At 43.8% G+C, this 12,621-nt stretch overlaps 1 protein-coding gene across 1 annotated transcript in view; it reads right to left on the reverse strand.

The window, feature by feature from the left end:
• The window catches only part of LOC134573371 (histone-lysine N-methyltransferase PRDM9-like), a 55,113-nt gene extending 42,814 nt beyond the window's left edge, over window positions 1-12,299 (reverse strand). Inside the window, exon 1 of the mRNA XM_063433091.1 lies at window positions 12,212-12,299. The gene's annotated coding sequence lies outside the window, so the exon portion shown is untranslated. The remainder of the gene's footprint in view (window positions 1-12,211) is intronic.
• Between the last annotated feature and the right edge of the window lie 322 nt (window positions 12,300-12,621).

Consider the following 12,621-nt stretch of genomic DNA (forward strand, 5'->3'; position numbering starts at 1 on the left):
GGGGACCCCTCGTGTATCCCCGTACCCCCCGTATTTAGGGGTCATTCAGAAACTGGGGAAAACTCGGTTCCCTCTAATTAATTTACCTGTTAATCTAAGGGGAGGAGAGGGAGGGGAGGTGATTGTGAGGTGATTGGTTGTTTTGAGTTACCTCCCTTGCATGGGAAAAAGCCATAAAAGAAATTGTGTGAATAAAGCTGACAGTTGACCTCCAAGCTATGTGTCGTCTAGTTCTTGGAGGGAAGGGATTGTAACCACGCTACCCGTTTGATACCTGTATTGGATTGCTGTTCCTGTCTACCAGCGGAGCTACCTTGGATCGTACCTCTACTCCGCTACAATTGGTGGCAAGCGACGGGATCGTACTACACAGCAAGAGGCATTCAGCAGGAATTAAAAAGGACTGAATGGAAACAGATTATACCCTCTTGAAACGGGACACGCTAAAAGAGTTACTGGAAGCGAGAGGGAGGATAGCAAGCAACAAAACAAAGGCTATCCTAATCACAGAACTCATGGAAGGAGACAGAGCCGCAGCTGCTGCAGCACCTCCAAGGGAGGGGGAAGAAACTGAGTTTACCAGAGAATATAGGGCCAGGATGGCTCTATTCTCACCAGCCATGGCAGCACAGAAAGCAGACCAGGTGTACAACGATGTACAGGCTCTCTTTATGCAGCGATCAGCGCAGGGAAGCGCAACAGCGGCCCCCACCCCGCCAGCGAAAGCTAAAATACCGTACCAGGTATTCAAAGCATTTAATGATACCGAGGGGGACATTGATGGCTATTTACAGAACTTTGAACTTTTGTGCCAGCTACATGCCATTAGCACTGAAGAACAAGTACGAGTGCTAGCGGGTAACCTATCCGGCCGCGCAGCAGATGCCTACCGAGCTATGCCGGCAGAGGATATCAGGGACTATCAAAAGGTAAAACAAACCTTGCTCGCACGGTATGCCCTTACACCTGAAGCATACCGAACACAGTTCCGGGAATTACCCAAATCAGAAAAAGACTCACATGCAGAATTTGCACACCGCCTACAACGGGCAGCTGACGGGTGGCTTGAGGCAGCCAAAGCCGTCACGGCCCAAGAGATCAAGCAATTGATGATGCTGGAGCAGTTCTACCGACGTTTGTCTCCACAGTTACAGATCTGGGTAAGAGAACGTAAGCCCCATACTCTGCATGAGGCCGCTCAACTAGCAGATGAGCATCAGGACTCCCGACGGGAACAGCATGTATCCAGTAGAGTGCAATCTACGCCAGCTGTTCCCCAGCTTACCCCAGTAAATCCGCCCCGACCAGGGGGGACCTACCAGTCTCAAACCCCCCGGTACAACAACCGGGCATCTGTCCGGTGCCATGCATGTAACCAGCTGGGTCACATGCAACGAGACTGTCCCCAAAACCGGGCCAGACCAGCCTGGACCCCTCAACGACCACCAACCACCCCCCGAGCCGCGGTACACTGCTATCAGGGCAGGCCCTGGGCTCAACCTTTCACCTCTACCCAAATAGCAGAACCCTTGGGCACCCTCCATGAGGTAAACCCGGTCCAGGCGGCCTCAGACAACCGCCAGGGCCACCGACAAGTGGTCCATGTGGAGGGCAAGCGGCTGGAGGGGTTAAGAGATTCTGGGGCCACCATCACTCTGGTACGGAACCATTTAGTGGCCCCGAACCATCTCACTGGGGAGTGCATTGCAGTTCGAGTGGCAGGGGGAGCTATATACAAGGTACCCACTGCTAAACTACATTTGGACTGGGGAGCGGGGGCAGGACAAATTGAAGTGGGGATGATGCAGGACCTACCTGCCGATGTGATTTTGGGGAACGATTTGGGGGAGCTAACTTCCGCGTTTGTTACCTGGCCTCCTCCACAGGAAGCTTACCCGGTCGTCACCCGCCAACAGGCTCGCACCACGGCACCCCACCTTGACTCTGAGGCTCAGGTAAGCACAAACCCCCCTGATCACACTGTATTACCCTGGGCTGCCCCATTAGAATTTGGTAGCGAGGTCGCCCTGGACCCGTCCCTACAGGTTTACAAGGACAGAATAGATAAAGACCAGACTGGCAGAGAGGGGGAGAGATATGCTTGGGATAAGGGGTTATTATACCGGTATGCAGAAAAGGTAGTAGCCGGGTCGATTCCTGTACCCATTAAACAGTTAATTGTGCCTCGAAAGTATCGACAAGAGTTAATGCGAATCGCCCACGACATTCCCCTGTCTGGACACCTAGGGATCAGCCGAACCAAACATCGGCTGCTACAGAACTTCTTCTGGCCAGGGATATCACAGGATATTAAGCAATACTGTAATACTTGCGATACCTGTCAGAGAGTGGGAAAGCGGGGGGACCGATACAAGGCCAAACTACACACCCTGCCCATTATTGAAGAACCCTTTAGCCGAGTAGCGGTAGACATTATCGGACCACTGAGACAAAAAAGCCCGTCTGGTAAGAAATACATATTGACCGTGGTAGATTATGCCACTAGATACCCCGAAGCAGTAGCCCTAACGAATGTACACGCAGAGACCATAGTAGACGCCCTCATGCGTATCTTTACCCGTATGGGGATCCCCCGGGAGATCATTTCAGATCAGGGTACCCAATTCACGGCCGAGGTCACGCAACAGCTTTGGAAAGTATGCGGGGTCCGACCTATCCTTAATTCCCCATACCACCCCCAGTCCAATGGCCTCTGCGAACGGTTTAATGGGACCTTAAAACAAATGATCCGCACGTTCGTAGCCACTCAGAAGAACTGGGAGCGGTTCTTACCCCATCTCCTGTTCGCCTACCGAGAGGTGCCCCAAGAGTCCACTGGGTTCTCTCCCTTCGAACTGTTGTTCGGAAGGAGGGTAAGGGGACCCCTAGACCTAATAAGGGAACACTGGGAGGGGGGGACGACCATTGACGGCACCCCTATCGTACCCTATGTGTTGGAGTTTCGGAACCGCCTGGAGGAATTGACCCGAGCTGTGCGCAACAACCTCCAGGCGGCCCAGACACGCCAGCGCCACTGGTATGATAAGGGAGCTAGGGACCGCAGCTTTCAGGTCGGCCAGAAAGTACTAGTCTTACGCCCCGTCCCTACTGACAAGCTGCAGGCTTCCTGGCGGGGCCCATTCAAGGTGGTAGAGCAGGTCTGCGATACCACCTATATAATCGGCCCCTGCGCCGGGACCGGGGACCGACGCATGTTCCATGTGAACATGCTGAAGCCCTACCACGAGCGCACAGAGGAAGTATCCGCCATCTGCGCCTCGGCTGCAGAGGACACAGATAACCTACCCCTCCCTGACATGCTGGCCCGAGAAACGCTACAAGAGGATCTCGCAGCCGTACAGCTAGGAGACCGCTTGAATCCCCAGGAAAAAGCTCAGGCCCAAAGTTTAATTAGGGAAAAAGGAGCCACTTTTTCCAACCTCCCGGGATATACCCCGTTAGCTACCCATCGGGTAGAAACCCTAGATCCGGTCCCACTCCGTCAACCGCCCTACCGCATTCCCGAAGCAGTGAGGGGGAACATGTACAAGGAACTGAAGGAAATGTTGCAGTTAGGGGTAATTGAGCATTCAGATAGCCCCTGGGCATCCCCCGTAGTACTCGTGCCAAAGCGGGATGGAACTACCCGCTTCTGTGTAGATTACCGGAGGCTCAATGATAAAACCATATCCGATGCCTATCCCATGCCCGGATAGACGAGCTATTAGACAAAATGGCTAGGGGGAAATACTTAACCACCATTGATCTTTGTAAAGGATATTGGCAAATTCCTCTAGCCGAGGACGCCATTCCCAAGTCGGCCTTCGTCACCCCATTTGGCCTGTACCAATTCCGGGTCATGCCATTTGGGATGAAGAACGCCCCGGCCACCTTCCAGAGGATGGTGGACCGACTATTGGACGGGTTTCAGGAGTACGCTTGCGCCTATCTAGACGACATAGCCATCTTTAGTTACTCCTGGGCCGATCATTTAGACCATATCGGAGCAGTACTAGACCGCATCCGGGAAGCCGGACTGACCCTCAAGCCCAGTAAATGCCATATAGGGATGGCCGAGGTCCAATACCTCGGACACCGAGTAGGCAGCGGCCACCAAAAACCCGAACCAGCCAAAATAGAGGCCGTAGCTAAATGGCCAACCCCCCGCACTAAAACCCAGGTACTAGCCTTTTTGGGGACGGCAGGATATTACCGAAAGTTTGTACCTAACTACAGCGCCCTAGCCAAGCCCCTTACCGACTTAACCCGCAAAAACCTTCCCAAATTAGTAGTATGGGCCCCAGAGTGTGAACAGGTCTTCCAACTCCTAAAAAATGCCCTTGTTAATGCCCCTGTGTTGGCTGCTCCCGATCCGACTAAACGCTTTCTCGTCCATACAGACGCTTCAATGTTCGGATTGGGAGCAGTACTGAGCCAGATCGGAGCCGATGGCGGTGAACACCCCGTAGCTTACCTCAGCCGAAAACTTTTACCCAGAGAAGTAAGCTACGCCGCCATCGAAAAGGAATGCCTTGCCGTGGTGTGGGCCCTCAAGAAACTACAGCCCTATTTGTATGGACAAACATTTTCCCTGCTCACAGATCACAACCCGTTGGTCTGGCTGAACCGGGTGTCCGGAGACAATGCCAGACTGCTGCGCTGGAGCTTAGCGCTTCAGCCCTTTGATTTCAATATCCAATATCGCCCGGGGAAGCTCAATGGAAATGCTGACGGGTTATCCCGACAGACGGAACTAGACCAGTGATCTGTGGGTACTCCTCCAGACATCCCCAAGCCGATCCGTTGGGATCAGACTGTGTATGCTGGCTTGGTTCTGGGGGAGCATTGTGGCTGAAGCAGCCACCAAAACCCGCATTTACAATGTTATTTGTCCCTGTCAATGTATCTTGCATATTATACCAGCATGTTAAAGAAGAATCCGTGTGTACATACCGTTATTGGGTCCGTGGGTGGCCGCCGTTCGCCTAATCTCCACGTGGCGGCGGCCATCTTAACTGCCGAACAGCGGTGTTTGGTCGTCGAGCGTCTGGAACTAAAATCGGACGCTCGACTACCCAGACACCGCTCAGACCTCCAGGATCCCCAAATCGTATGATCCAAACTGCCGAACGGCCCGCCGTTCGGTAGTTTGCATTCCCCAGTTTAGGGGATTCATCCGAACCAAAGATTGGGGTCGGATGGCTGAGCTATTCGGCACTTTCTAGGCAGAGAAGTAGACCGACTACAGGGCCAGAATCTATGGAGCCGTTTTCGGCTACTGTGTCCCTGCAGTCGGTCAAATCTTTAAATACCTGTAACTCCCGAACCCCTGGTCTGATCTGGGTGAAATTTGAATAGGTTACTCACCCAGAGCAGACCTACCAGGGGACCCCTCGTGTATCCCCGTACCCCCCGTATTTAGGGGTCATTCAGAAACTGGGGAAAACTCGGTTCCCTCTAATTAATTTACCTGTTAATCTAAGGGGAGGAGAGGGAGGGGAGGTGATTGTGAGGTGATTGGTTGTTTTGAGTTACCTCCCTTGCATGGGAAAAAGCCATAAAAGAAATTGTGTGAATAAAGCTGACAGTTGACCTCCAAGCTATGTGTCGTCTAGTTCTTGGAGGGAAGGGATTGTAACCACGCTACCCGTTTGATACCTGTATTGGATTGCTGTTCCTGTCTACCAGCGGAGCTACCTTGGATCGTACCTCTACTCCGCTACATATAGTGATACTGAGTATCTGTTACACACACACACTGTGTATATATAGTGATACTGAGTATCTGTTACACACACACACTGTGTATATATAGTGATACTGAGTATCTGTTACACACACACACACACACACACACACACTGTGTATATATAGTGATACTGAGTATCTGTTACACACACACACTGTGTATATATAGTGATACTGAGTATCTGTTACACACACTGTGTATATATAGTGATACTGAGTATCTGTTACACACACTGTGTATATATAGTGATACTGAGTATCTGTTACACACACACACTGTGTATATATAGTGATCCTGAGTATCTGTTACACACACACACTGTGTATATATAGTGATACTGAGTATCTGTTACACACACACACTGTGTATATATAGTGATACTGAGTATCTGTTACACACACACTGTGTATATATAGTGATACTGAGTATCTGTTACACACACACTGTGTATATATAGTGATACTGAGTATCTGTTACACACACACACTGTGTATATATAGTGATACTGAGTATCTGTTACACACACTGTGTATATATAGTGATACTGAGTATCTGTTACACACAAACTGTGTATATATAGTGATACTGAGTATCTGTTACACACACACACTGTGTATATATAGTGATTCTGAGTATCTGTTACACACACACTGTGTATATATAGTGATACTGAGTATCTGTTACACACACACTGTGTATATATAGTGATACTGAGTATCTGTTACACACACACACTGTGTATATATAGTGATACTGAGTATCTGTTACACACACACTGTGTATATATAGTGATACTGAGTATCTGTTACACACACACACACACTGTGTATATATAGTGATACTGAGTATCTGTTACACACACACACACACACTGTGTATATATAGTGATACTGAGTATCTGTTACACACACTGTGTATATATAGTGATACTGAGTATCTGTTACACACACACTGTGTATATATAGTGATACTGAGTATCTGTTACACACACACACTGTGTATATATAGTGATACTGAGTATCTGTTACACACACACTGTGTATATATAGTGATACTGAGTATCTGTTACACACACACTGTGTATATATAGTGATACTGAGTATCTGTTACACACACACACTGTGTATATATAGTGATACTGAGTATCTGTTACACACACTGTGTATATATAGTGATACTGAGTATCTGTTACACACAAACTGTGTATATATAGTGATACTGAGTATCTGTTACACACACACACTGTGTATATATAGTGATTCTGAGTATCTGTTACACACACACTGTGTATATATAGTGATACTGAGTATCTGTTACACACACACTGTGTATATATAGTGATACTGAGTATCTGTTACACACACACACTGTGTATATATAGTGATACTGAGTATCTGTTACACACACACTGTGTATATATAGTGATACTGAGTATCTGTTACACACACACACACACTGTGTATATATAGTGATACTGAGTATCTGTTACACACACACACACACACTGTGTATATATAGTGATACTGAGTATCTGTTACACACACTGTGTATATATAGTGATACTGAGTATCTGTTACACACACACTGTGTATATATAGTGATACTGAGTATCTGTTACACACACACACTGTGTATATATAGTGATACTGAGTATCTGTTACACACACATACTGTGTATATATAGTGATACTGAGTATATGTTACACACACACACTGTGTATATATAGTGATCCTGAGTATCTGTTACACACACTGTGTATATATAGTGATACTGAGTATCTGTTACACACACACTGTGTATATATAGTGATACTGAGTATCTGTTACACACACACACACTGTGTATATATAGTGATACTGAGTATCTGTTACACACACACACTGTGTATATATAGTAATACTGAGTATCTGTTACACACACACACTGTGTATATATAGTGATACTGAGTATCTGTTACACACACACTGTGTATATATAGTGATACTGAGTATCTGTTACACACACACTGTGTATATATAGTGATACTGAGTATCTGTTACACACACACTGTGTATATATAGTGATACTGAGTATCTGTTACACACACACACTGTGTATATAGTGATACTGAGTATCTGTTACACACACACACACTGTGTATATATAGTGATACTGAGTATCTGTTACACACACACTGTGTATATATAGTGATACTGAGTATCTGTTACACACACACACTGTGTATATATAGTGATACTGAGTATCTGTTACACACACACTGTGTATATATAGTGATACTGAGTATCTGTTACACACACACACACACTGTGTATATATAGTGATACTGAGTATCTGTTACACACACTGTGTATATATAGTGATACTGAGTATCTGTTACACACACACACACTGTGTATATATAGTGATGCTGAGTATCTGTTACACACACACACACAGTGTATATATAGTGATACTGAGTATCTGTTACACACACACACTGTGTATATATAGTGATACTGAGTATCTGTTACACACACACACTGTGTATATAAAGTGATACTGAGTATCTGTTACACACACACACTGTGTATATATAGTGATACTGAGTATCTGTTACACACACACTGTGTATATATAGTGATACTGAGTATCTGTTACACACACACACTGTGTATATATAGTGATACTGAGTATCTGTTACACACACACACTGTGTATATATAGTGATACTGAGTATCTGTTACACACACACTGTGTATATATAGTGATACTGAGTATCTGTTACACACACACTGTGTATATATAGTGATACTGAGTATCTGTTACACACACACTGTGTATATATAGTGATACTGAGTATCTGTTACACACACACACTGTGTATATATAGTGATACTGAGTATCTGTTACACACACACACTGTGTATATAGTGATACTGAGTATCTGTTACACACACACACTGTGTATATATAGTGATACTGAGTATCTGTTACACACACACACTGTGTATATATAGTGATACTGAGTATCTGTTACACACACACACTGTGTATATATAGTGATACTGAGTATCTGTTACACACACACTGTGTATATATATAGTGATACTGAGTATCTGTTACACACACACACTGTGAATATATAGTGATACTGAGTATCTGTTACACACACACACTGTGAATATATAGTGATACTGAGTATCTGTTACACACACACACTGTGTATATATAGTGATACTGAGTATCTGTTACACACACACACTGTGTATATATAGTGATACTGAGTATCTGTTACACACACACACTGTGTATATATAGTGATACTGAGTATCTGTTACACACACACACTGTGTATATATAGTGATACTGAGTATCTGTTACACACACACTGTGTATATATAGTGATACTGAGTATCTGTTACACACACACACTGTGTATATATAGTGATACTGTGTATCTGTTACGCACACACACACACTGTGTATATATAGTGATACTGAGTATCTGTTACACACACACACACTGTGTATATATAGTGATACTGAGTATCTGTTACACACACACACACTGTGTATATATAGTGATACTGAGTATCTGTTACACACACACACACTGTGTATATATAGTGATACTGAGTATCTGTTACACACACACACTGTGTATATATAGTGATACTGAGTATCTGTTACACACACACACTGTGTATATATAGTGATACTGAGTATCTGTTACACACACACTGTGTATATATAGTGATACTGAGTATCTGTTACACACACACTGTGTATATATAGTGATACTGAGTATCTGTTACACACACACACTGTGTATATATAGTGATACTGAGTATCTGTTACACACACACTGTGTATATATAGTGATACTGAGTATCTGTTACACACACACTGTGTATATATAGTGATACTGAGTATCTGTTACACACACACACTGTGTATATATAGTGATACTGAGTATCTGTTACACACACACACTGTGTATATATATAGTGATTCTGAGTATCTGTTACACACACACACTGTGTATATATAGTGATACTGAGTATCTGTTACACACACACACTGTGTATATATATAGTGATACTGAGTATCTGTTACACACACACTGTGTATATATAGTGATACTGAGTATCTGTTACACACACACACTGTGTATATATAGTGATACTGAGTATCTGTTACACACACACACACTGTGTATATATAGTGATACTGAGTATCTGTTACACACACACACACTGTGTATATATAGTGATACTGAGTATCTGTTACACACACACACTGTGAATATATAGTGATACTGAGTATCTGTTACACACACACACACACTGTGTATATATAGTGATACTGAGTATCTGTTACACACACACACTGTGTATATATAGTGATACTGAGTATCTGTTACACACACACACACACTGTGTATATATAGTGATACTGAGTATCTGTTACACACACACACACTGTGTATATATAGTGATACTGAGTATCTGTTACACACACACTGTGTATATATAGTGATACTGAGTATCTGTTACACACACACTGTGTATATATAGTGATACTGAGTATCTGTTACACACACACTGTGTATATATAGTGATACTGAGTATCTGTTACACACACACTGTGTATATATAGTGATACTGAGTATCTGTTACACACACACTGTGTATATATAGTGATACTGAGTATCTGTTACACACACACACTGTGTATATATAGTGATACTGAGTATCTGTTACACACACACACTGTGTATATATAGTGATACTGAGTATCTGTTACACACACACACTGTGTATATATATAGTGATACTGAGTATCTGTTACACACACACTGTGTATATATAGTGATACTGAGTATCTGTTACACACACACACTGTGTATATATAGTGATACTGAGTATCTGTTACACACACACACTGTGTATATATAGTGATACTGAGTATCTGTTACACACACACACACTGTGTATATATAGTGATACTGAGTATCTGTTACACACACACACTGTGAATATATAGTGATACTGAGTATCTGTTACACACACACACACACTGTGTATATATAGTGATACTGAGTATCTGTTACACACACACACTGTGTATATATAGTGATACTGAGTATCTGTTACACACACACACACACTGTGAATATATAGTGATACTGAGTATCTGTTACACACACACACACTGTGTATATATAGTGATACTGAGTATCTGTTACACACACACACACTGTGTATATATAGTGATACTGAGTATCTGTTACACACACACACTGTGTATATATAGTGATACTGAGTATCTGTTACACACACACTGTGTATATATAGTGATACTGAGTATCTGTTACACACACACACACTGTGTATATATAGTGATACTGAGTATCTGTTACACACACACACTGTGTATATATAGTGATACTGAGTATCTGTTACACACACACTGTGTATATATAGTGATACTGAGTATCTGTTACACACACACACACTGTGTATATATAGTGATACTGAGTATCTGTTACACACACACACACTGTGTATATATAGTGATACTGAGTATCTGTTACACACACACACACACTGTGTATATATAGTGATACTGAGTATCTGTTACACACACACTGTGTATATATAGTGATACTGAGTATCTGTTACACACACTGTGTATATATAGTGATACTGAGTATCTGTTACACACACACTGTGTATATATAGTGATACTGAGTATCTGTTACACACACACACTGTGTATATATAGTGATACTGAGTATCTGTTACACACATACACTGTGTATATATAGTGATACTGAGTATCTGTTACATACACACTGTGTATATATAGTGATACTGAGTATCTGTTACACACACACACACTGTGTATATATAGTGATACTGAGTATCTGTTACACACACACACACTGTGTATATATAGTGATACTGAGTATCTGTTACACACACACTGTGTATATATAGTGATACTGAGTATCTGTTACACACACACACTGTGTATATATAGTGATACTGAGTATCTGTTACACACATACACTGTGTATATATAGTGATACTGAGTATCTGTTACATACACACTGTGTATATATAGTGATACTGAGTATCTGTTACACACACAGTGTATATATAGTGATACTGAGTATCTGTTACACACACACACACTGTGTATATATAGTGATACTGAGTATCTGTTACACACACTGTGTATATATAGTGATACTGAGTATCTGTTACACACACACACACTGTGTATATATAGTGATACTGAGTATCTGTTACACACACACACACTGTGTATATATAGTGATACTGAGTATCTGTTACACACACACTGTGTATATATAGTGATACTGAGTATCTGTTACACACACACACTGTGTATATATAGTGATACAGAGTATCTAGCTCGGTGAGGGGGCGGGGCCCGGGATGGAGAGCACTTACCGGCCGGCTCGGGCAGACAATGGGACTGCATCTCCCAGCATGCTCCGCTCTAGGTCTCCGCCCCGGGTACCCCGCCTATGGCGCAATGCCTCATGGGACATGTAGTGCTATGGGCGGAGCTACGGGAGCCGAAATGGAACAGAATAGACAGACTGATCCAGGAGCAAACAGCAGGGGGGGGGAGGGGGGGAGACAGTCAGAATGGGAGAGAGAGAGACAGAGACAGAGACAGAATGGGGGAGAGAGAGACAGAGACAGAATGGGGGAGAGAGAGACAGAGACAGAATGGGGGAGAGAGAGACAGAGACAGAATGGGGGAGAGAGAGACAGAGACAGAATGGGGGAGAGAGAGACAGAATGGGGGAGAGAGAGAGAGAGACAGAATGGGAGAGAGAGAGAGACAGAATGGG

The sequence above is a fragment of the Pelobates fuscus genome, chromosome 9 (assembly GCF_036172605.1).
Source record: "Pelobates fuscus isolate aPelFus1 chromosome 9, aPelFus1.pri, whole genome shotgun sequence".
NCBI classification, from domain to species: Eukaryota; Metazoa; Chordata; class Amphibia; order Anura; family Pelobatidae; genus Pelobates; species Pelobates fuscus.